Raw genomic sequence first — 27,894 nt, forward strand, 5'->3', positions numbered from 1 at the left:
GCACTCTCAGATTTCTGATTTTTTTTCGGAACAAGAGAAGCAATCTAGAAACCATGCTGAAAGTCTGCTATAACTGTCTCAAGAACGCGAGGCAGTGGAATACGGGCGTGACCTGGTGGCATGTATTGAGTTCATACGTGAACAACCAGCACAAATGAAAGTGGACATTATGTTGAATATTTTTAGGATTCCGCACCCCAACCGGTAAAAACGGAAGCCTTACAGGATCCCTCTGTTGTCCGTCTGTCTGTCTATCCGACTGTTAAAGCTCCTTTATCTAAGCAAAGGGTGAAGGTATCAAGTTGAAATTTACGTCAAATACTAAGGTCTACTTTATCTTGGCGTTGCAAACAATTTAAGCATTTACGTCAGCGCACTCAAAAGACACGGCCATTTGTATCACATAGTTTGATGTTGGCAAATTCATTCATCAGAACCTTTAGGGTACTTCCGGTTGACCTAGAACTATGAAATTTGGCAAGAAGCCAGACTTCACGCTACAAATAAAGGAAAAAATTCAAAAATTGTTGATTTGTAATTGTATCACATAAAAAACATATTTATGATTTCTTGTCCTACTGTTCTCTTACGTCCACTTTTTCCAAGGGATAGTTTGGGGTATCAAGAGGAAATTTATGCCAAATACTGAGGTGTACGGCTGCATGACGGTGTAAACAATATAATCTTCTACGTCAACACACTCAAAACGTACGGCCATTTACGTCACATATTTTTATGCTCGCAAAATCCCTCGTCAAATCCTGTAGATGAAATGTCGCACTTGTGCGATTATTTTGGAATTTCCTCAGAATAGTGTACAGTGTGTAACACCCCTCTTATTCAATCTACCTATCTAATCCTCAGCATTGCACTGCAGCACCAAATAATGAAACCCGTCTTCTTCATTTAGTGTCTCATTTCCTAATTTAATGCTCTCAGCATCATCTGATTAAATTCGATTTCTTTCCATTAGAGTTGTTTTACTTTTCTGAAGGTATTCTTATAACTTTTTTTCAAGATAATTCAGTTAAACTGCTCTTCCAAATCCTTTGGCGTCTCTGAGAGGCAGACACTGTCATAGGAAAACCCAAGAGTTTCAATCTCTTCTTCCTGAGCTTTAATTCTCTTTCCATATTTATTCTTGTTTCCCTTCACGGTCTGATCAATGTTCAGGCTGAGTAACCTCGAGGATGGCCTGCTTTACTCCCTCCTCAAACATTACTTCCCTTACATATCCGTCGACTCTTATAGATGGAATTTGGTTTGTGTACAAGCTGCAGATAACTTTTCGCTTCCAGTATTTTATCCATGATGTCTTCAGAATTTAAATATTCCAGTTAACATTGCTGAAAGATTTTTCTAAATCTACAAATGCTATAAAAGTAGGTTTGCCTTTCTTCAACCAACCTTCTAATATAAATCATAGGGTAAGTGTTCTTTCACGCTTTCCATCATTTCTATCTTCCATGTAGTTGACTCCTAAGAGTTTTTCCATTCTTCTGCAAATAACTGGTGTCATTATTTTACATGCATGACTCATTGAACTGGTGGTGGAGCATCTATTACACTAATGAACATGTATTACTTCTTTCGGTTTACAAAGTTGATTTAGGTAATGTTATCACATGCAGTTCTCAGAAAAAAAGTGACACAGCTAACATTGCAAAGATTATTGATTTAATAACCAACGAGAACAAGGAGAAAAAGTTCCTGACATACCAATTTACTATATGTTCTTTAGAGCAATAGAAATCCCGGGTTTTGCACGTAATACCCATCCTGTTGAACGCAAATTTTCTAGTAATTCCATTCCGCGAGTGTTACTCTGAATTATCTGCGAAATGCTCATCTCGGATTTCGTAAGTTCTTCACTGGAGTCAAACCGTTCCTACTCACAAATTTCTTCAGAGGGAACCAGATAGAAGTCAGACGGTGCCAATCAGGTGAACAGGGTGCATGTTACCACACTTCTTACTTCAAATTCGTTTTATTTTTCTTTTCATCCATTTGCCCCAGACGAGCTGTATAAGTAATGGAGAGTAAATGTTTTGCATTTTGAACGGTAATCAATCAGGAGAATAGTACTGTATCAAATAAAACATTGACCGAAACCTTCCCGGCAAATGAAAAGCCCGATTATAAATTCTTTTAAAATTTAGATCGGAAAAAATGGAAGAAGCATTGTTGAATTCTGTGTGTAGTTCGTGGGTAAAGCGTAATAAATATACAGATCATTGATACCAGTTGAGGAATGTGTCGTGTTGAATAATGATGGATTCGGTGCGAAGCATCTGAATAAAACGTAGTATCCGGCCGAGCGGTTCTAGGCGCTTCAGTCCGGAACCGCGCGATTGCTACGCTCGCAGGTTCGAATCCTGCCTCAGGCATGGACGTGTGTGATGTCCTTAGGTTAGTTAGGTTTAAGTAGTTCTAAGTTCCAGGGGACTGATGACTTCAGATGGTAAGTCCCATAGTGCTCAGAGCCGTTTGAACAATTTTGAAAACGCAGTAAACAGGCAACTTCTTCAGGGGAATCAGTTACTTTGGCAATAAAACAAAGGGCTTGGATAAACTTCTTAAAAAATGTTTTAAGAATTTCGTAGACATTATTTACTCCTTTTTCATGCTATTTTTCGTGCATACACACACTTCTGATTAACTGCGAAAATGTAATACATTGAATCTTTGGAAGAATTACATTGACAGTATTGGCTCAATTTTTTTATCATTGCATTCCATCCAGATATAAACGAGGTCCTGCATTCTTTGAGCTATTCTCAGTCGACTGGATCGACGTCACCTTTACTGATAAATGCGCGAACGGTAAAATTTGTTACGAATTCGGCAAACTGATGTTGCAATGGAAATCAATATGCAGAGTTCCCTACGTTAAGTGCTAAAATGTAATAACACAAAAGATAGAAGCATTAAAACATAGAGATCTTTACATTTATTGTTATGTCATCAAGACAATATTTCTCAGGGCCAATCTGACTGGGGATAAAAATGATTCTGTGACTGAGCAAGAATGGGGGAATGAACTGTCTCATCTAATAACTCGACCGAAATAATTTAGCATGAAGGCGTATGTGGCAGATGCGAGGACTACGTTATCCGTCGATCACCAGTCGTTGTTTATGTGATGGCTGGTTGGCAGCCGGCGGTTTTCATCTCACATGTTCTGCAGCTAACAAGGGAACCTCCCCATCGCACCCCCCTCAGATTTAGTTATACGTTGCACAGTGGATAGGCCTTGAAAAACTGAACACAGATCAATCAAGAAAACAGGAAGAAGTTGTGTGGAATTATGAAAAAATAAGCAAAATATACAAACTGAGTAGTCTATGGGTAACATATTCAACATTAAGGAGCGTGTGAAGTCAGGAGAGCCGTGGCCCCGTGGTTAGCGTGAGCAGCTGTGGAACTAGTGGTCCTTGGTTCAAGTCTGCCCTCTACAGGAAAATTTTAATTTTTTATTTTCAGACAATTATTATCTGTCCGTCCGTTATGTTTTCATCACTTTTTGGGAGTGATTATCACATCCACAAGAAATCCTAAATCGGACAAGTTAGAAGAATCTTTTTACCCATTCACCATTCGACAACATATTCCTGTCATGTGACGCACATGCCGTCACCAGTGTCGTATAGAATATATCAGACGTGTTTTCCTGTGGAGGAATCGGTTGACCTATGACCTTGCGATCTGGTGTTTTCGGTTCCCATTGGAGAGGCACGTCCTTTCGTCTACTAATCGCACGGTTTTGCGGTACGGTCGCAAAACACAGACACTAAACTTATTACAGTGAACAGAGACGTCAATGAACGAACGGACAGATCATAACTTTGCGAAAATAAATAAAGTTGTCGCTCGAGGAAAGACTTGAACCAAGGACTTCTTGTTCCGCAGCTGCTCACGCTAACCACGGGACCACGGCGCTCCTGGGCTCAGATTATCCTTAATGTTGCCTATCTTGTGCATGGGCTACTCAGTTTGTATATTTTGCTTATTTTTTTCATAGTTCCACACAACTTCTTCCTGTTTTCTCGATTGATCTGTGTTCCGTTTTTCAAGGCCTATCCAGTGTGCCAACTTATAACTAAATCTGAGGGGGGTGCGATGGGGAGGTTCCCTTGTAAGTAGTAACGCCCTGGGTGGCTTAACTAGCTACTTCTTTTATGCTGGCTGACTACAGGTTTCAATTCTTTAGATGGAGCATGGCTCACAGGCCGATTGGAATCTCCTGTGTTTGAGCTCCCAGCGACTATTTGTCTCACAGGAGCGTCAGCATAATACTTGAAGGTTGTAGAAAAGGAAATTCAGTCAGATACTTAAAGACTCGTGCATCAGACTACAAGGATTCGTCCATTCAACACGGAGTATGTCACAAAGCGGCAATAAGCGTCAGAATGAAATCAGGGATATGACTCAAAGTCCAAAAACTGAGTAGCCAGTAAATTGGTATGCCTCCAGAAGGCAAACTCCACTATCTCTTCTGGTTCCCCTGACTACCTGCTCACTATCTCATTGCTGTTTGCCCACAGTCTATTAATGTTGCTCACTGACCAACCGACTACTGGTCGTATAGAGTTGGTGTTGCCGAGACATATTGAGTCTCAGCTTTATCTACGATAATGATAAAGGCCAAAGCAATAATATAAAGTTTTTACTATCACTGGGATTCGAACATAGGTCTCCTGCTTTCTAGGCAGAAGTGCTATCTGCTATCTGTTACATCACACTGGCGCTACAGCTTATCACAGCTGTATGGATTACCCTAGTACGTCTCCCTCCCATATGCAAACTCCAATTCATATTTTATCACATTGCTGTTCCCCTTCTAAGCTCGCATCAGCGTTGTCAACGCTCTCCGACATTGGAACAGCACCTTAGCAATGAGCGAAATGGTGTTAATCCTATCTGTACCTCAGGCATAGGTGATATATAAAGCACACCATCTTCAGACCACGAGTGGCCTACCGGGACCATCCGACGGCCGTGTCATCCTCAGTGGAGGATGCGGATAGGAGGGGTGTGGGGTCAGCAAACCGCTCTCCCGTCCGTTATGATGGTATTCTTGAGCGAAGCCGCTACTATTCGGGCGAGTAGCTCCTCAATTGGCATCACGAGGCTGAGTACACCCCGAAAAATGGCAACAGCGCATGGCAGCCTGGATGGTCACCTATCCAAGTGCCGACCACGCCCGACAGTGCTTAACTTCGGTGATCTCACGGGAACCGGTGGATCCACTGTGGCAAGGTCGTTGCCTATAGGTGGTATACAAACCATATACAATTGATGTTCCTGAGACTTACTGTATGTTTAATATATCGCCTGCCTCTGAGGTACAGACAAGATTAACCTCATTTGTCTCATTGCTAAGATGCTACTCCAATATCAGAGAGCCTCGGAAATACTGACATGGGTTTAGAAGGGGAGCAGTAACAGGCTGAAGTATGACTTGAAATTCGTATCTGGGAGGGACACATACTTGGCTAGTCCATGCAGCTGAGATACCTGTAGTGCTAGCGTGGTGTAATAGCTAACACGTCTGCCTGCAAAGCAGGACACCCAGATTGGAATCCCAGTGCTCGTAAAAAAAAGTTACTTCATTGCTTTGGCCTACGTCATTATCGTAGATAAAGGTAAGACTTAGTAGGGTAGTCTGTCTTGGCGTGGTAGCTGTAGTGCCAGTGCGGCTAGATTATCTGCCGAGTAAGCAGGAGAATTCGGCTCGGATCCCAGTGATGGTAAACGTTTGTTTCATTTTTTCGGTCTACATCATTATCGCAGATAACCGATTACTGTCTGACCACTCTTGGCTCCTCCTGCTGGACAGTTAACTATGACCTGCATGGAGCTGAGTGACTGATCAATATTATGCAACCAATCTTCGCGCAGGGTGGAAATTTCTGATATCGTGACAGCTGGCCTGTAATCTGAGGATTCTCCTCTCATTTTCAAGCTGCTCCCCATTGTGAGAGTTTCCAGTGGTGGCTGTAATCTCCCAGCGAATTACACATCGCTAGGCATTGTTTCAAGCGTTTGTCTGCATTCCTGAGCTGCCAAGAAACCAGCCACCTGCGACCGAACCGCTGAATCTTTCCATCAGTAAATGGGGTATGTTCTCCACTGACTCGGTTGTTTTAACCCCCTCCACTGACGGAATGACCCACTTCCCAATTACGTATGTATAAAACCAATACGGACTTGTAGCTGTCACGCCTTTGCGCTTACTGCTACGTATTTTAACTGTAAATAGCTCAGTCCCAATGGTAAGAGGCAGTAGTGAATTCACGTAGTTAATATTTGAATCCAGCACAGCTGCCACAAGCTCAGCTCACTTTTACTCCACTCCTACCCTCGCCATTGCACCACATTAACTAGGTGCTACGTGGACCTTGCTAAATTCACTTGCGTATACATTTTTGACCGTTACTCGCCAGTATTTACCTAATGATTAGTACACTCCTAACCGGACTATTTCCCTAAGAGCTGTGATGATTGAACGGGTTCGATCCACGGCCTACAGTGCCCTACAGTTCACATGGTAACACTGCCTACCTGACCCACTTAACTTGGTAGTGAGCTTATGTATCCAATCACCACTGCTAACAGCAGTGGATAATCCTATCAGCACGACGAGAGCAGCAGACTTACCGTCGAATCCTCCTGAAAATACTTATAGCTACGGTCGCCAGCTCTGAAGGAGCAAAAGAATAAATCAATTTTTGGGCTCGTTTCAAAGTGAAATGGCTTGAGTTGAATTTAAACTTAATTCTGAATATTACTATTTCTGATCATTCTAGATGATTCTACAAAGCAAATACTCTCTCAATTTCTGTGAGTTGGCTTGGTAATTACTACCAAGACAGGTTATGCAACTTCGGTTAACAAAATTCTATCCTTCAACTTATTTAATGATTTTGGATATTACTCTTTGGACCATTGATACAGAATTAGTTAAGTGACTTTACTTGAAAGGTTGCTCAGAAAAATTTAAGTAACTGTAAATAGGCGACTTATTCTGGTGTGACCATTGCTCTTTTCAACATTCTTATACGCTAAAGTATTCTACAACCAAAAGAATTGTAAATGAAAGAGGCGATGGTGGCCTCAGTCTGATTTCACTATACTATGTTTGAGGTTACTACACTTTACAATGAACAACATGCGTCGTAATTTTACTCATTACTATATTCTGTCCTCTGCACTTGCATAAAAGAAAACTGGTATTCTCCTTTTACATGTATACAAAGTTCGACTTAACAATTGCAAGCAGTCTTGCCTTGGGTAGACGTGTCGGTGCTGGTGGTGAGATGCATGTGGCTAACGCAGCTCTTCACGCCTCATGCCCTTAATGGCGGCTGGAACTATGAGCTGTAGCACTCGTATAAGCTACTGCACGTCCGCCATAAAATCTGGGCACAGGAACTCTTACACTCAGCCCCAGCGGCATAAAGGCGGCTTCAACAACCATTCGTCGCGTTTTACTCCAAAAACGGCGACGATATTCGCCTCTTCGCTGTTGCACAATCACTTTTGCGTGAGCACAGTTACGCACGTCCGATCACGTCAACACTCCCCAGGCCATTCCACTTCACGCCTCATGCCCTTAATGGCGGCTGGAACTATGAGCTGTAGCACTCGTATAAGCTACTGCACGTCCGCCATAAAATCTGGGCACAGGAACTCTTACACTCAGCCCCAGCGGCATAAAGGCGGCTTCAACAACCATTCGTCGCGTTTTACTCCAAAAACGGCGACGATATTCGCCTCTTCGCTGTTGCACAATCACTTTTGCGTGAGCACAGTTACGCACGTCCGATCACGTCAACACTCCCCAGGCCATTCCATTGTTCAGTCCCTGTGTCTCCAGCTACCCCTAGCTACGCTCGTATCACCAAGAGTGGGGGCGTTCCCCTACCACCTTTTTACCGAAATCATTTAGTATTTAAGAATATTTATATTTACTACCCTGGAGTCCATACCAGTCATAATAATTTACTACTAGCGCTTTACAACATTAAATTATACAGTAATAACTTATAATTACCAAGAAAAAGAATACATTTGACTCCGAGAGCTTAGTGCATTGTCTGACAGGCAGCGCTAATTCCCAGTTTCGCCAATAGATGGCATCAGGGTGCACTCCCTGGCAGTCTCACACAAGCGCGCCCGTTTCCGACGCGCGGGCTCCAAATTACTGTCAGCCCACCATCATTTCAGTTCCGTTACACATGCCCCACTTGTTATTGAAGTATCTTACAGTGATAATTCAATAAGAAGTCTCTCCTATAATGAATCTGAAATGTTCGATAAGCTTTTTACCAAGGGTTTTCCCTTTCTTACTGATACACCTCAATACTTATATTACATATTTAAAATGAAACACCAATTCTTTCTCTCTTTCCTGCTAAACATTACATAAATGATTTACATATATTCTTTCCAATTTTCTTACTTCTAAACACAGTACACTTTAAACATCTTTTTTTTTTTTTTTTTTTTTTTTTTTACAAAGTTTTAAATACACTTCTTTTATTTCAGGCAAGTAAAACACACGTTATGCGCCTATTACTTTGTAGCCCGTCCTTTTCACTTTACCTCCTCACTTTTCTACCTCTTCCACAACACTTATTTACGCATCTATTAAGGCTTTCTTAGAAGCTCAGTCTTTCCCAGTCCGTTTAGTCTCTACTTAAACTAGAAGTTTCATTAGAATATTGCAATATATTTTAGTGAGCATTTACCTTTCACATAGAACAAAAGAAACACAACTATTTACATATTGGTTTACTTTAATATTTATTTATATATTTATTTTCAATCTGGTAGAATTCGTGGTTCATACCTTTTGAGATCCACTATGTTTCTTACTCCCAGGCGTTTGCCTGTTAATGGGTACTCTAAATAATAAGCATTCACATTGGGTATGGACACTATTTTAAATGGTTCATTATATATATATTTAAATTTGCTGATCTCGTTATTAATTTCACTTGACTTTTCATGTGTTTTTACCAGAACGAAATCACCTATTTTGAATTTGCGATTCCTTACTTTTTCGTTGTGACGACGAATTCTCACATCTGCTTGTTTTCTCATCTTGTCTTTTACTAAGTTCTTTTTACTATCATAATCTAATTCAACTCTATTTGGAAATTCTAGTAGGTCTTCTACTAGACTTTTACTTCTTGTCTTTTTCAGGATTTCTTCAGGAGTAAATCCAGTGCTCTCGTTTGTTAATGAATTCATGATTTCTTCGAATTCACTCACATACAAGCCCCACTTCTTGTGGTTACTATGGCAGTACGTCCTAAATAACCGACCTATCTCACACATATATCTTTCTGCTGGATTGCTTGATGGGTGATAAGCTGAGATATGTACCACTTCTACCTGTTTCTCAGTTATCCCATCCTTCCACATTTTTGAGCAAAACTGAACACCATTATCTGATAGTATTCTCTTTGGCTTCCCTACTTTCACAAAATAATCACACACCATTTTATCATACACAGCTCTGGCAGTAGCTTTTCTCAAGGGATATAGCTTTATATACTTTGAGAAAAGTTCAACTGCTACAAATATGTACACAAAACCCCCCATGGTTTTCGGTAATGGTCCAAAGATATCTACTGCTACTATTTCTAATACTTCATCAGGTTTTATTGATTGCATGGGCCCTTGATTAGTTGCATTTGTTACTTTCGCCTTTTGGCATAGATCACAAGATCTTATCCTCTGTGCTACCCTTCGTGCCATGTTGTTATAGGTAATGCATTCATCTAACTTATCGGTACACTTCTGTGCACCACAATGGCCATATGCCAAGTGAACATAATCTATCAGCACTTCAGTGTGTTGTTCCGGCCAACATACTCTCCACTTCCCTGGATTATTTAATCTTTGAACATACAGTACACCTTTATGTATTTTATATGAAGCCCTTATGTTAGTTGCGTCCGGATTGTCAAACTTGACCTTTACCGTCTTGAGTGCATCATCATCACTTTGATATCTTCGCATATTCCGACATATTTCCCTAATTTTTTCTCTTCCTTCCGCTTTTTTGAAGTAATTCACCTCAAAAACATCTTCCCTATTCTTTACACTTTCTAGTGTCTCACATCCTTCCGGTAATCTCGACAAAGCATCCGGTACTGCATGTTCTTTCCCTTTAACATACTTGATCTCTATGTCAAATTGTTGTAAAAACAGCGCCCATCTGGTCAACCTGTTATGTAACAATCTGCAGTCCTTCAAAAATATTAAAGCTTTGTGGTTTGTATGGACCACAGTCTTATGTCCCCATAAGAAAAGTTGAAATTTCCTAAAACCCCATACTATAGCTAAAGCCTCCTTCTCTGAAACTGTATAGTTTCTTTCGTACTTAGACATGGTTCTACTCGCAAAAGCTATTTGTCTATGAGTTTTTTCCCCATCTATCATTACCTCCTGAAATATGGATACTCCCAATCCATAATCTGAACTATCTGTTGCCATGTGGAATGGTTCACACAGGTCAGGGTGCCATAACTTTATGTTTTTAGCCAAATTGGCTTTTAGCCGGTTGAATGCTGTTTCACATTCCTCAGTCCATATATACACACTGTTCTTCTTAAGTAGGTTGTTCAGATGTGGGCTATTGAACACCTGATCATCCACATACTTACGATAAAAGGAACAAAGTCCTATAAACGACTTTAGTTGTTTTTTATTCTTGGGAGCCGGATAATTTCTTATTGCTTTGACTTTGCTGGGATCCTTTTCAATTCCCTCTGGTGTTACTATGTGACCTAAAAACTTTATTTCTTTCTTCACAAACTCGCATTTTTTCAGGTTCAGGGTCATTCCTCCTTTAATTAAAGCTTTGAACACCCTGTCGCATAACTCCATGTGCTCTTCCCATGTCCTTGTAGCAATTAACAGATCATCTACATAAACCGTGATTAGCGAACTAAGTTCACTCCCTAAATTTTGTCTAAAGCCCGAATGAACACTGAAACGGAAGTATTTAGGCCAAATGGTACCACTGTGTAATGGTAGCATTTGCCATTGAATAAAAATGCCGTGTACTTCCTAGACTCCTCACTTAATGGGATTTGCCAGTATCCTGCCATTAGGTCTAAACTAGTCATGTACTTTACACCATTAAACTTCTGCAATAAATTATCTATGTTCTCTGGATGATCCAACTCCCTCTTCACTACTTTATTCAGAGTACGAGCATCTATCACTATTCGTACACTTCCATCCTTCTTACCTACTATCACCAATGGGTTATTATATGGGCTAGAACTCCGTTCAATGACCCCACATGAAACCATTTTATCTATTTCTTTTTGAACTGCTTCTTTCTTAGACAAGGGTACATTATATGGTGGTTTAAAGAAAGGTTCATGCTCCTCTACCTCCATGCAGTACTCATAATTTATCACTCGTCCCGGTTTGTCCGAAAATACCTCCTGATTTTCTTTCAGAATTTGCCATAGATCCTCCCTTTGGGCATCAGATAGTCCTTCCGTTTTATCCACTACATTTCGAAGGAGTGTCTCCTTATTTCCATCTTCAACTATCTGCCTCACCAGAAACCAATCGAATTTTTGACCTATTCCTGAATCATGATCATCTCTAAATTCTACCCATCTCAGCTGGTTCTCTTCCATTACTCTAGATGATTCAAATGGTATTTCTAATACCGCACTATCAACTTTACAAACTATTATCCCTTTGTTACAATCTATAATTACTTTTTGTTTTATTAACCAGTCAATTCCTAAAATGATCTCGGCACTGAGCTCTGGAACTACTAAAAATGCATTAGAAAATAGCTTGTTTTTTATCTTAAATTCCATCATCACTTGATGTTTAACAGGTTTACTACATTTCCCTGTCGCCCCTATCACTTTAACACCTGTTACTGGCATCATGACTACTCCTCGTTGCTCTTTGATCATCTCAAAAAATGCGTGCGAAATAGCACTTATTTGAGCACCCGTATCCAACAATACATATAAATCGTACCCACATACATTAATAGGTAGGATTGTTTGCATCCTATTGTCCTCTTTCATACTTTCTTTATCTTCCCATAATAAATCCTTTTCCACCGCCAAGTCTTGCCATATTATTTTTCCGGTTTTTATACTGACCATTCCATCCGGAGGTTTCTTTCTCCTTTTCATCCTAAATTCTTTCACCACTTTTTCCAATAGTCCTTCTTCTAGGCTCTTTAATGCCATCGCGTTCTCATTCGAATCTGTCATGCCTGAACTCTCGGTTGCGGAATCGGAAACTTCCTCTATTTCTTTTTCTCACTGGATGCTTTCTGATGATTCTGACGATAATTCCTCCTCCTTAGAAATATGACCTTCTTCAGGTTCAAATAATTCTCGCAAATTATAATCCATTTCAATACTTTCCCTTTGTTGGATAGTGCATTCGCCACTCTTACTTTCATTATTTTCCCCTACTAATGGAATTCCAGTCTCACTCAATTCATTTGCTTCAGTACTACAGGGATCACAACACTCTTTCTCTTGGTTAGATACACTTTCTCTAATTTCTTTAAAAGAATCTTCATCACAGTCATGTACTCTTGCTGCCACTAGGTACACATCATAATCGGTATGGCTCTCTAACACTGTCATATTCGGGTCCAAATTAATCACTTGAGTGGAAGATCTTTCTAATTGTGCTGGCTGGCTTTTGAGCTGATGTATATATTCTGCATACGAGGCAATTTCTGAATCGGCATGCGTCTCTGCACTATGCCTCTTTTTCTTATCCACCCTTCCCTCTTTAATTACTTCTAGATGCGATTCGTCGACTATTCGTACGAACCTTTTACCATAAGTCACATCACTCCTCCCTTGCCCCTGCCTCTCTGCACAGTTGCCATCCCTACCGACAAACAATGCCTTCTCTGACTCTTCCTTCATCAATTCGTCACTCTGACCGCGAATTGTACTTATTTCATTCACGTGAGCCTTCACATCCGACCGATATTCTTTTCCTACTTCATTTCCCTTAATAATTCCTCCCTGCTCTCTCTCCTCTGTTTGTATCCCTGCATTATACTTCGCAAAGTTTCGTTTATGTAACTGCTCTTCAGGCGAACGACGCACTATCCTACTATAGTACTGCCTACTCCGATCTTCCCTATATTTGGGCCATTTCTTTCTTTCCGCGCGCGTTAGGCCCTTGACCTGCGCGGTATTTAGTTTTCCTGATTTTGATAATGCATCCTGTTTCCCTGATAGTGTCCTCTCCCTCGCTGAGAGTTACCTTCTTGACCTCTTCCTCTCATCATGTTAATTTGCGGTTCATTCCTACCACCTTTTACTATTCCATTCTGATTTCTGAAACCTCGAAACTCTCTAGTTTCACGCCACCTATCTTCATTCTCGATTTTTTCTAAAAATTCATCGAATGTTCGATGAGTGCCTTCTACATAACGCTTTGAATCGTCAGGTAGCTTTTTCCACAACTCCCACACTATCTCCGATTCTGATCTACGATCTTTAAGATACTCCAAACGCTTGAACCATCCTTCACAGTATTCTTTCATGAGCCCACGCCCATGTTCTGGCATTCTGGCGACAACGAATTCTCTCCACAACCTATCTCTCTGTTGTGTGCTCCAGAATTCCTCAAGGAACTTTTCTTTGAAGTCTGTAAACTTCAAATTGTCGATATCCAAATTCAATCCCCAACGTTTAGCATGACCTGCTAAAGCGTCTATTACTAAATTAATTTTTTCTTTATCCGACATGTCTGTTGGTAAGACACGTTCACAATTTTTTATAAAATCCATTGGATGCCATCCACCTTGTTTCTTTTGAGGATCGTATTTTTCCTCCCTACTCAGTATTTCCGATTTTTGCATTACCAATGGGATACCACTACAGTTAAGAAACGTCTGATTCTGAACTTGCTGACTTAATAATTTTATCTCATTACGCAGTGTATTTTCCTGCTTCTGCACACATGCATCAAAACTCAACATGGTATTGCGCAGTGTTTCAATATCAGCTGCCGTTTCTTTAACAATCTCTTTCTTTAGAACTGATACTATCACCTGTAATTTACTTTCAATTATCGGTTCTAATTTTTCACTAACCAAAGGTTCCACTGATTTCTCTATTCTCTGAATTTCGGTATCAAATCTTTTCTCTATTTCTGTGACTTTTCTCTGAACATTTGTTATTTCAGCCCTAATGCTATTTACTGATTTGTTTACCTCTGTGATACGTTGGCTTTGCGTATTCAAAATATCTAAATTGGCTTTTATTTTACCAGATAGGTTTTCATCCAATTGGGATATATGACTAGCCATTTCTGCTTTCAAACTAGCATTCCCTTCTTGAATTTGCGCCATCATCCTATTTAACAAACTTGTTAATTCCATATCTCCCTTGTGACTTGCATCCACAGATAAATTGGGTTCACTTTTCACTACCTTTGGTTTCACTTCCCGTTCCTCCTGTCTTATGGGTGTGGATTCATCTATAAGATTTTCCAACCCTACAACAGTATCTATGGTCCCTAATTCTGGGTCTGACCTCGTAATGTTTTCGTCTTGCTTGTTACTATTCGACTCCATCTTATGCTGCTGTATTTCGTGCCTAATAGAAATGTTTATTAAACCAAGTATTACTTGTTTAACTCCTACTATTGGACTTTCTTTTGATGCTTTGCAGGTTGTTGTCTTGAACTTACCAATTGTGGTATATTTGTCTACAACAGAATTTTAAATTTAAAATTTTCTTGAAATTACAAGTTTATATAAAACACTTTTATTGCAGCCATTATTCTACAAACTTGGTTAGTCCTGTCACGGTCGCCACATGCGACCGAACCGCTGAATCTTTCCATCAGTAAATGGGGTATGTTCTCCACTGACTCGGTTGTTTTAACCTCCTCCACTGACGGAATGACCCACTTCCCAATTACGTATGTATAAAACCAATACGGACTTGTAGCTGTCACGCCTTTGCGCTTACTGCTACGTATTTTAACTGTAAATAGCTCAGTCCCAATGGTAAGAGGCAGTAGTGAATTCACGTAGTTAATATTTGAATCCAGCACAGCTGCCACAAGCTCAGCTCACTTTTACTCCACTCCTACCCTCGCCATTGCACCACATTAACTAGGTGCTACGTGGACCTTGCTAAATTCACTTGCGTATACATTTTTGACCGTTACTCGCCAGTATTTACCTAATGATTAGTACACTCCTAACCGGACTATTTCCCTAAGAGCTGTGATGATTGAACGGGTTCGATCCACGGCCTACAGTGCCCTACAGTTCACATGGTAACACTGCCTACCTGACCCACTTAACTTGGTAGTGAGCTTATGTATCCAATCACCACTGCTAACAGCAGTGGATAATCCTATCAGCACGACGAGAGCAGCAGACTTACCGTCGAATCCTCCTGAAAATACTTATAGCTACGGTCGCCAGCTCTGAAGGAGCAAAAGAATAAATCAATTTTTGGGCTCGTTTCAAAGTGAAATGGCTTGAGTTGAATTTAAACTTAATTCTGAATATTACTATTTCTGATCATTCTAGATGATTCTACAAAGCAAATACTCTCTCAATTTCTGTGAGTTGGCTTGGTAATTACTACCAAGACAGGTTATGCAACTTCAGTTAACAAAATTCTATCCTTCAACTTATTTAATGATTTTGGATATTACTCTTTGGACCATTGATACAGAATTAGTTAAGTGACTTTACTTGAAAGGTTGCTCAGAAAAATTTAAGTAACTGTAAATAGGCGACTCATTCTGGTGTGACCATTGCTCTTTTCAACATTCTTATACGCTAAAGTATTCTACAACCAAAAGAATTGTAAATGAAAGAGGCGATGGTGGCCTCAGTCTGATTTCACTATACTATGTTTGAGGTTACTACACTTCACAATGAACAACATGCGTCGTAATTTTACTCATTACTATATTCTGTCCTCTGCACTTGCATAAAAGAAAACTGGTATTCTCCTTTTACATGTATACAAAGTTCGACTTAACAATTGCAAGCAGTCTTGCCTTGGGTAGACGTGTCGGTGCTGGTGGTGAGATGCATGTGGCTAACGCAGCTCTTCACGCCTCATGCCCTTAATGGCGGCTGGAACTATGAGCTGTAGCACTTGTATAAGCTACTGCACGTCCGCCATAAAATCTGGGCACAGGAACTCTTACAATCAGCCCCAGCGGCATAAAGGCGGCTTCAACAACCATTCGTCGCGTTTTACTCCAAAAACGGCGACGATATTCGCCTCTTCGCTGTTGCACAATCACTTTTGCGTGAGCACAGTTACGCACGTCCGATCACGTCAACACTCCCCAGGCCATTCCATTGTTCAGTCCCTGTGTCTCCAGCTACCCCTAGCTACGCTCGTATCACCAAGAGTGGGGGCGTTCCCCTACCACCTTTTGACCGAAATCATTTAGTATTTAAGAATATTTATATTTACTACCCTGGAGTCCATACCAGTCATAATAATTTACTACTAGCACTTTACAACATTAAATTATACAGTAATAACTTATAATTACCAAGAAAAAGAATACATTTGACTCCGAGAGCTTAGTGCATTGTCTGACAGGCAGCGCTAATTCCCAGTTTCGCCAATAGATGGCATCAGGGTGCACTCCCTGGCAGTCTCACACAAGCGAGCCCGTTTCCGACGCGCGGGCTCCAAATTACTGTCAGCCCACCATCATTTCAGTTCCGTTACACACCGAATAACGTAACCATTTGCTCTTAATGGTAATGCCTGTGTTTCGCTCAAGTGTCCCCAAGTACTTGTGACTTGGCGACTCTCCTTTTGCTGTCCATGAGACTTTACAGGGATCAGCCTTCCCGAGCGAAGCAAGCACTTCAGTTAAGTCTCGCATACCGGCTGCAGCCCATCCTCCTCAGTGCTCACCTTAAAAGTACTACAGAGGACCTTGGTATGATCATTAGGTATATTTAGGTACAGAAAATTGAGAGTCATAGTATTTGTAATATGTCAGGTGTACGTGCACTTGGTCCATCATGCACACAATACCTATTCACAAGAAAAGCTTCACATTATAATAAATAAATATTGCATTACCCTCACTAACTAAGGGGGTTTGTGGGGAAATGACATTATCAATTAAGCCCAAGCAGATGATTAACACAAATAATTACCCTTAACTAATCATAACAGCCGCCCGGAGTGGCCGAGCGGTTCTAGGCGCTACAGTCTGGAACCGCGCGACCGCTACAGACGCAGGTTCGAGCCCTGCGTTGGGCAAGGATGTGTGTGATGTCCTTAGGTTAGTTAGGTTTAAGTAGATCTAAGTTCTAGGGGACTGATGACCTCAGAAGTTAATTCCCATAGTGCTCAGAGCCATTTGAACCATTTTAATCATAACATGATCAGCGTAAATAAACACACAAGGACTAACGACATGTAAACAATACTCCAAAAACATAAATTACATGGACCATCACATCAAAAAATGAAAATAAAATAAATACACTCAAGGCGCATGAAATTAAGAAATGTAGAACTTGCACACAGAGAATAAACAATACATATAAATTATGCTCTTCAAAGCGATATATAAAAAAAGTGAAATGAGTGTCGTATCAAATAATTGATCACACAGAACAATAAATATTCATGGCACACATTGTCAGACTATCACAGGCTACGCATAGGGTGGCTAACATCACAATATTTTTAACAATAGTGTACTACGAACCTCCTCAGGGAGTTTGATTCCCTCAATAGCCACAAATTCAACGAAAAACTAGTAATTTAAATTTCACCATATAACCTGCAATTATCGGACATAAGGTACCCATAACCTGTCTTTGGAGACAATCGTCCTATCGCTTAATGTTTCCGTGTCAGCTGTGCGAGGCACGCAAACGGACTAGAATTTAAAAAGAAAAAAGAAAAAAAGTCGTGCGTGTAGGTAACTATCCTTAACGTATAACTTGCGAACTAATCCTAACTTGCCTAAATCTTCTTTCAATACACTAATCTGCAAATTAAAAGTGGCTTCTCTGCTGGCTGAATGCCGCTCCTGGCGCGCCTCTTTACCACAGTAAGCTGATAAGATCATGGTGCATAGCTGGCTCTCACCACCCGCACTACCGCCGTCCAGTTCTACAGATCATATAACGGTACAATAAACCATGGAAATACCATAACACAATTAAGCACAATAAAGAATGACGTGCAGTAAATGGGAATGTACTAGCTTGAGCTGTGGCATAATCCTGGGCAACGAAATGTCATACGCTATGTTATGAAGGTGGCTCGTATCAGCCTCACACTATGTGGTGCGTCAGTACACACATCTGACACACACATATATGCGCTCCACATTTCGTCTCTCCTCATCCATTCGAATTCTCACAGACACAAATTCCAATCTAACCATCATAAATACACCCCAATTATTTCAACATGCAATACATTCACAATACAGGGTGTAAAAAAAGATGTGACCAAACTTTCAGGAAACATTTCTGGAACGTAGCGGAAGGAAATATACACTCCTGGAAATGGAAAAAAGAACACATTGACACCGGTGTGTCAGACCCACCATACTTGCTCCGGACACTGCGAGAGGGCTGTACAAGCAATGATCACACGCACGGCACAGCGGACACACCAGGAACCGCGGTGTTGGCCGTCGAATGGCGCTAGCTGCGCAGCATTTGTGCACCGCCGCGGTCAGTGTCAGCCAGTTTGCCGTGGCATACGGAGCTCCATCGCAGTCTTTAACACTGGTAGCATGCCGCGACAGCGTGGACGTTAACCGTATGTGCAGTTGACGGACTTAGAGCGAGGGCGTATAGTGGGCATGCGGGAGGCCGGGTGGACGTACCGCCGAATTGCTCAACACGTAGGGCGTGATGTCTCCACAGTACATCGATGTTGTCGCCAGTGGTCGGCGGAAGGTGCACGTGCCCGTCGACCTGGGACCGGACCGCAGCGACGCACGGATGCACGCCAAGACAGTAGGATCGTACGCAGTGCCGTAGGCGACCGCACCGCCACTTCCCAGCAAATTAGGGACACTGTTGCTCCTGGGGTATCGGCGAGGACCATTCGCAACCGTCTCCATGAAGCTGGGCTACGGTCCCGCACACCATTAGGCCGTCTTCCGCTCACGCCCCAACATCGTGCAGCCCGCCTCCAGTGGTGTCGCGACAGGCGTGAATGGAGGGACGAATGGAGACGTGTCGTCTTCAGCGATGAGAGTCGCTTCTGCCTTGGTGCCAATGATGGTCGTATGCCTGTTTGGCGCCGTGCAGGTGAGCTCCACAATCAGGACTGCATACGAACGAGGCACACAGGGCCAACAACCGGCATCATGGTGTGGGGAGCGATCTCCTACACTGGCCGTACACCACTGGTGATCGTCGAGGGGACGCTGAATAGTGCACGGTACATCCAAACCGTCATCGAACCCATCGTTCTACCATTCCTAGACCGGCAAGGGAACTTGCTGTTCCAACAGGACAATGCACGTCCGCATGTATCCCGTGCCACCCAACGTGCTCTAGAAGGTGTAAGTCAACTACCCTGGCCAGCAAGATCTCCGGATCTGTCCCCCATTGAGCATGTTTGGGACTGGATGAAGCGTCGTCTCACGCGGTCTGCACGTCCAGCACGAACGCTGGTCCAACTGAGGCGCATTTAAATTGTCTGGCATCTTGAAGAGTTACTTATATCACGTCTGTGGTTTAACATCACGTAATATTTTTAGTGCTAGCTTTTGTACAATCTGTACTTTCTTTCTATGTTGTGAGTTACCCAGAAAATTATTCCATAAGATATTATTGACTGGAAATATGCAAAATATTACAGGAGTATGATTGCTGAAATTAATTGTTTGGAATCTCAGTAATACGCTTCTACCAGTTCACGTTTTCAGCAGTATCTACACCGAAAAAATAGCGTTGTACCCTGTTTACTGACTCATGTTCGTATGGTAAATCATTTGTTGGTATGACTGTTTGTTGTACATAACTGAACATAGTGTATTTTTTCAAAACTTATGGAGAGTCAAATTTCAGAGAACCATTTAATAATTCTCCGTAAAACGTATTTAAAAATCTCTTCAATTTATTTCTTTCCTTCTAATGCGATTTGTTTTAAGACTGGTATAGTCCACGAAAAGTACCAATTCTTCTTGTTGAATGTTAGGTGAAAGGTCATTCACATAAATGAGCAATAGGAGTGGACTCAAAACTGAGTCCTGTGGAGCAAGTTTTCCAACGTAATTAGCGCATGAGTCCGGGACAGAGGCAGTGCAATGCCATGCTGATAAGTCGGCTCATACAGCTAAGTTCTTTGCAAATTTGACTCAATTTTGAAATCACTGAATCACCACATACCCTCTCAACCTGCGAAATGTCATTTCATCTGCTCCCACCATTGCGGGTGCTTCAAACTTTTTGTCATGCAGCATATTTTTATACCAATCGGTCATTTAAATCCATATATAACCTACAGTAAAAATGAATGCATTCACACTCTTTAAGAGAGGCGCAGTAGGAGCCTTAGTACAAGCAGCTAACAGTCCACATCCAGTTTACACGTGAAATTATCCAGCAATGGTCACAGACATGCTGACCTACGCAATTAGAATCCATAAAGTCCTCACGCCAGCATTATTTCCATTTATCACACCGGGCAAGTCACCATCAAAATCAAATTTACATCCTGGGAAAAGAATTATTCAGAATACGTTTTTTTGAGGAGCTGTTAACAATTTCCGTTTTGCAGAAAGAGGTTTCTTCTGTTCTAGAAGATCTTGCCTTTATTTTTCTCACTTCCCTTCTGTTGTACAGCTCCTCCTTATCTTTCTGTTCGGCCGGCCGCTGGTGGCCGAGCGGTTCTAGGCGCTTCAGTCTGGAACCGCGTGACCGCTACGGTCGCAGGTTCGAATCCTGCCTCGGGCATGGATGTGTGTGATGTCCTTAGGTTAGTTAGGTTTAATTAGTTCTAAGTTCTAGGGGACTGATGACCTGAGATGTTAAGTCCCATAGTGCTCAGAGCCATTTGAACCATTTTATCTTTCTGTTCGAGAGCATACTTCAAGAGGGACGAGGCGAAGATTTGATATTTTTGAACCAACCACTTCTTTCTGTTAACTAACGACAGATTTGGCAGAAGGCATGTCAGAAAGAGTCGTGTGCGCTTGCGCGCTTGGGGCGCCGATTTCTTGCACTACCGTTGCTGGGTTTCTTTCCCTGGACAATTGTGTGCAGTCGTGTAATTGTACTCAAGTGTCTGAATTGGAATTAACATCGCTTTCCGCTACAAGGAGATAAGCAAAATCCTCCCCCAAATAAACATTAGGACTATATCGGCAAATTTCCGTTGCTTCATGAGCTACCATCTCTAATAATGCTGTCTGGCAGTGTTCACTTCTCAATAAAGCGCCATAGTGATGAACACAATTGTGCAATAGTTCACTTGTTGGCAAATGTACCGTTAAAGCCCCCCCCCCCCACACACACACAATGGCAGACAGACAACTGTTACCGCGTGGTCTAGGGAACAGAACACGTAGACTTAAATGCTAATACTATAAATTAAACTGTAGTGTCTGTATGGCTGAAACCACTTAACGTACGATGTGTGTATTATTTTCGATCCTTGCGGAAACGCCTTGCGTGAATAAGAAGTAGGAACAGTGGTGCAACAGCAATGGTCTGGACTTAACGTCGCTATGCACTGCTACAATGGCAAAATAACGCGTTATCCGCGAAGTGCGCTTAACACAGAAAAGCTCTTAGACGACGCTTATTCTTGGCCGAAAATCCCTGAAATTTCGCTATATTTTTTGATCTTGCTTCATGGGAAAATTAAATTGTAAGTCAAGAAGAGCACGCATAGACGTAAGATCTACAGAATATTCGAAACTGAGCTTTCAACGTGGAACTCTATGTGTCGTCACTCGAATCGCGCTATCAGTCTTCGTTGTCGGAATATCGAAATGGATGCATGGGTTTGCTTGCTTAAAAGGAGGCTGTTAACACCGAGGGGAATGGCATTACCTAACTGAGGGATGACTTACAACCTGTTACATGACTGTCGTCACTTCCGGATACTCCGCATCTGGCTTTCCACGCCGGCCGGTGTGGCCGTGCGGTTCTAGGCGCTTCAGTCTGGTACCGCGTATCCGCTAAAGTCGCAGGTTCGAATCCTACCTGGGGCATGGATGTGTGTGATATCCTTAGGTTAGTTAGGTTTAAGTAGTTCTAAGTTCTAGGGGACTGATGACCACAGATGTTAAGTCCCATAGTGCTCAGAGCCATTTGAACCATTTTTGACTTTCCACTGGACAGCAATTTCAAACAATGAATGCGGGCAAGACAGCATCGTATGCTGAGCGCTGCGGGCTGGCGGTGGGGACGGGGAGGGAGGGGGAGGGAACGTGATGGTGTGGTCGTAGTGGGCGGGGGGGGGGGGAGGGGGAGCGTCGTTGCTGAAGGAGCAAACCCCTCCAAGCATTCAACTGCAGGTGGTGTGTGTGCGTAATGGTAGCGAAGGTATGAACGTTTCGTGCAGCCAAAAGGGAATCACTTTACACAGCAGCAGCAGGCTGGTAGTACACCAGTAATTCTCTATACCCATCCCCGATTCTATAAAGAATTGAACTTCCACAGCCTCAAACGTAGGATTACGAAAAGCTAATTTTTCACGCATCTCAACGTTTATTATGTGGTATCTTCCGAGCAATGTTTCGTAGAACAACTTTACAGGTATACAGGATAATCGGGAATTCCCATTACAAACTTTTTGGAGCTGTTGAAGGAGTATATAACATTCTGAATCGGTACCTATGTCCAGAAACGTACCGTTTTCGTTCTACTACGGTTTCAGTTCAGAAGTGTAAAGCGTTCACGTCTGCTGAGGGAGAGAGAGAAGTGTCAGAGGCGCTTGCGCTGGATGCAATAGGGTAAGCGGGATGGCACTTTCTCGGAACCCGTGCCGCTGACAAGGGAACCTCCCCATCGCATCCCCCTCAGATTTAGTTATAAGTTGGCACAGTGGATAGGCCTTGAAAAACTGAACACAGATCAATTGAGAAAACAAGAAGAAGTTGTGTGGAACTATGAAAAAAATAAGCAAAATATACAACCGAGTAGTCCATGCGCAAAATAGGAAACATCTAGGTAACATGAGCTCAGGAGCTTCGTGGACCCGTGGTCAGCGTGAGTAGCTGCGGAACGAGAGGTCCTTGGTTCAAGTCTTCCCTCGATTAAAAAATTAATTTTTTTATTTTCAGGCAATTATTATCTGTCCGTCCGTCCGTCCGTCCGATGCGAGATAACTGCGCCGTAGTATGGGGACGCTACACTTAAACAAACATCGAAACAATGTTTTTTGGGAGTGATTATCACATCCACAAGAAAACCTAAATCGGGCAAGGTACAAGAATCTTTTTACCCATTCGCCAAGTGTACAAGTTCGGCGGGTCGACAACGTATGCCGTCACCAGTGTCCTATAGAATATGTCAGATGTGTTTTCCTGTGGAGCAATCGGTTGACCTATGACCTTGCGATCAAATGTTTCCGGTTCCCATTGGAGAGGCACGTCCTTCCGTCTACTAATCGCACGGTTTTGCGGTGCGGTCGCAAAACAAAGACACTAAACTTATTACAGACGTCAATGAACGAACGGACAGATCATAACTTTGCGAAAATAAAGTAAGTAAACTTTCCGCTTGAGGGAAGTCTTGAACCAAGGACCTCTCATTCCGCAGCTGCTCACGCTAACCACGGGACCACGGCGCTCATGAGCTCAGACTATCCTTGATGTTGCCTATCTGCGTATGGACTACTCAGTTTGTATATTTTGCTTATTTTTTCATAGTTCCACACAACTTGTTTCTCGATTGACCTGTGTTCAGTTTTTCAAGGCCTATCCGCTGTCCAGCTTATAACTAAATCTGAGGGGGTGCGATAGCGAGGTTCCCTTGTGAGTATCCATCAGAAAACGTGGTTTTAGCGTAATGGTGCACCACATCACTTCTTACGTGCGGTTCAGAGACATCTCAGCAGGCGATATGGTGAAAGATGGATAGCCCGAGGTGGTCCAACTGCGTAACCGCCGCGATCGCCGGATTTATCTCATATGGATTGCTTTTCTTTGGGCTAGTATGCAATTTTTAATTTACGATACTCCTTTAAAAGACAGAGGGAGATCTGCTGGCACAAGATCTGGTCATTGCACTAGAAATTGAAGAGACATCAGGTGAGATGGAGAGTGTGTACCAGAACATGCTTTCTAGGTATAATGTCTGTAACTACGTTTGTGGTTGCCATATCGAGCTGCTGTTGTAATGCATCAGTACTGTTCTATACTGATTCTTTTATTACTTTTAATTTATACTCATATTTTATTTATTTATTATAGATTACATATATAGATATTACGTTTCATCTTATATTACTATTATAACGAATGTTCCCCTTTAGGAGAGCGATTGAACTTGAATTCAAAATTTCATCTCCGGACGTTTTTCTTCTTTGCTTCCCAAAAACTTCATCCTCTCAGAGTGCCTTTCTTCCGTTCTTCTGTCAATTTTTTACCAGGCTGGCGCGGTGTGCTTTTCGCAAACTTCACACTTGTGATTTTATTCCGGCACTCATTGCGGTCTTCGAGATTTTTATGTTCATCTGCTGCCGATTCCTCTGGACTTCTTACAGCCTTACTGTGCCGCATTTACTCGTTGTTATAATACTGCAAAGATCCTTGCTGTTCTGGAGTCTTCCATCCTTTAGATATGTGTTTAAAACTGGTCTCTGCCTTTTCTGATTTCGTCTGTTACTGTATTGGTCTTTATGTAGAGCTCGTTTTGTAGTCTCTTCATCCAAATGCCGTTTTTGTTGATTGTCCCGTAAATATTCCTGAGAATTTTTCTTTCCTGCTTTTCTATTTCCCTAATTTTTGAATGACCATCAGTCACCATTGTTTCAGCTGCGTAGATTGCTTCTGGAAGAATCACTATTCTATAGTGCCTTAATTTTGCGTCTGTCGAAATGCACTTCTTGTTGTAATGCGTCCATGTTAGCTTGTAGGTCATTTGGAGCTTGGTGATTCTTTTTTCATTGGCGATTCGGTTTAATCCCGAGGACTGTATAGTTTCTCTGAGGTATTTAAAATAGCAGACTTTTGCAGTTTTACTATGTTTTGTGATTAAGGGGATATATTTTCTGGATGTCTTTCCATATATTTGGTTCTTTGTTGGTTTTTGGTCCGCTCTGGATATTTCATTTTCCCAGTACCACCTATATCTAGGAAGCTTTCCCCTATCCGCTACGTTCAAGGCGCTACAGTCTGGAACTGCGCGACCGCTACGGTCGCAGGTTCGAATCCTGCCTCGGGCATGGATGTGTGCGTTGTCCTTAGGTTAGTTAGTTTTAAGTAGTTCTAAGTTCTAGGGGACTTATGACCTCAGCAGTTGAGTCCCATAGTGCTCAGAGCCATTTGAAACTATCCGCCACCTGGGGAGACACCCGATGGGGATACCAATAGTCCCAAATGGGTATATTTTTATTTATATATTTTATAATATATATATATACGAGGGCAGTTCAATAAGTAATGCAACACATTTTTTTTCTCGGCCAATTTTGGTTTAAAAAATCGGAAATTTCTTGTGGAATATTTTCAAACATTCCCGCTTCGTCTCGTATAGTTTCATTGACTTCCGACAGGTGGCAGCGCTGTACGGAGCTGTTAAAATGGCGTCTGTAACGGATGTGCGTTGCAAACAACGGGCAGTCATCGAGTTTCTTTTGGCGGAAAACCAGGGCATCTCAGATATTCATAGGCTCTTCGCTTGCAGAATGTCTACGGTGATCTGGCAGTGGACAAAAGCACGGTGAGTCGTTGGGCAAAGCGTGTGTCATCATCGCCGCAAGGTCAAGCAAGACTGTTTGATCTCCCGCGTGCGGGCCGGCCGTGCACAACTGTGACTCCTGCAATGGCGGAGCGTGCGAACACACTCGTTCGAGATGATCGACGGATCACCATCAAACAACTCAGTGCTCAACTTGACATCTCTGTTGGTAGTGCTGTCACAATTGTTCACCAGTTGGGATATTCAAAGGTTTGTTCCCGCTGGGTCCCTCGTTGTCTAACCGAACTCCATAAAGAGCAAAGGAGAACCATCTGTGCGGAATTGCTTGCTCGTCATGTGGCTGAGGGTGACAATTTCTTGTCAAAGATTGTTACAGGCGATGAAACATGGGTTCATCACTTCGAACCTGAAACAAAACGGCAGCCCGCATCTCGTGGTCGTGCAGTAACGTTCTCGCTTCCCACGCCCGGGTTCCCGGGTTGGATTCCCGGCGGGTTCAGGGATTTTCTCTGCCTCGTGATGGCTGGGTGTTGTGTGCTGTCCTTAGGTTAGTTAGGTTTAAGTAGTTCTAAGTTCTAGGGGACTATTGACCATAGATGTTAAGTCCCATAGTGCTCAGAGCCATTTGAACAAAACGGCAATCAATGGAGTGGCGCCACACCCACTCCCCTACCAAGAAAAAGTTTAAAGCCATACCCTCAGCCGGTAAAGTCATGGTTACAGTCTTCTGGGACGCTGAAGGGGTTATTCTGTTCGATGTCCTTCCCCATGGTCAAACGATCAACTCTGAAGTGTATTGTGCTACTCTTCAGAAATTGAAGAAACGACTTCAGCGTGTTCGTAGGCACAAAAATCTGAACGAACTTCTCCTTCTTCATGACAACGCAAGACCTCACACAAGTATTCGCACCCGAGAGGAGCTCACAAAACTTCAGTGGACTGTTCTTCCTCATGCATCCTACAGCCCCGATCTCGCACCGTCGGATTTCCATATGTTTGGCCCAATGAAGGACGCAATCCGTGGGAGGCACTACGCGGATGATGGAGAAGTTATTGATGCAGTACGACGTTGGCTCCGACATCGACCAGTGGAATGGTACCGTGCAGGCATACAGGCCCTCATTTCAAGGTGGCGTAAGGCCGTAGCATTGAATGGAGATTACGTTGAAAAATAGTGTTGTGTAGCTAAAAGATTGGGGAATAACCTGGTGTATTTCAATGCTGAATAAAACAACCCCTGTTTCAGAAAAAAAATGTGTTGCATTACTTATTGAACTGCCCTCGTATAATATTTTTATTTATATATTTATATTTTATATTTATTTAGATTTTTTATTTTATATTTATTTTTATTAGTTCTATTTATATATTTTATTTATATTTATTATTAGTCTATTTATTTAAGTGTTTAAGTGTTAAGTGTTAATACAAACAGATGTGCTTAAGTGATGAAGGGATGTTTCGTTATGTTTCCTTTCGGATTGTTACCTAATAATTGTACTGCGTCATGCCTAATTCAGTTCCTCAACCATAAATGGACGAGTTAAAGATCTGAATTGAACGTAGAACGGTCATGGATTCCTATTCAAATTATTTTGTACTGACTCCTCTCTATAAGTCCTAGAAGACTTTGACGGGAATTTACAAACACCCTGTATGTAGTGGAATATCGTAGGCCTATATGTGATGAATTAAAACGTCATACCTCCATGAATAGCGAAAGTGTGGGAAGCGAACTTTTTTCTTTGTCTTATTTTGTACGGTGTGTTAGCGAGAAAAATATTCAGAAGGTTTGAAATTACACGTAGAGTTTGTTGGAAATCGCTAAATACTGTCATTTTCAAGTACTGGGTGAATAATGCCTGTGTTAGTTTATACACTGTGAGCTACGCTGCCTCGAGACATATATATAGTTTATAACTTATATACTTAACTTACTGCGTTCGTTTAATGTAAAATTATATGTCTTAATGAGTTGATTATGATATGATTTTTAATTTTTA

The 27,894-nt window shown here is 41.9% G+C and overlaps 1 pseudogene; it reads right to left on the reverse strand.

Annotated features, from left to right (window-relative positions):
• Positions 1 to 5,150: 5,150 nt before the first annotated feature.
• On the reverse strand, positions 5,151 to 5,268 carry LOC126102518 (5S ribosomal RNA; annotated as a pseudogene).
• Between the last annotated feature and the right edge of the window lie 22,626 nt (positions 5,269 to 27,894).

The sequence above is a fragment of the Schistocerca cancellata genome, chromosome 9 (genome assembly GCF_023864275.1).
Source record: "Schistocerca cancellata isolate TAMUIC-IGC-003103 chromosome 9, iqSchCanc2.1, whole genome shotgun sequence".
Classification (NCBI taxonomy): Eukaryota; Metazoa; Arthropoda; class Insecta; order Orthoptera; family Acrididae; genus Schistocerca; species Schistocerca cancellata.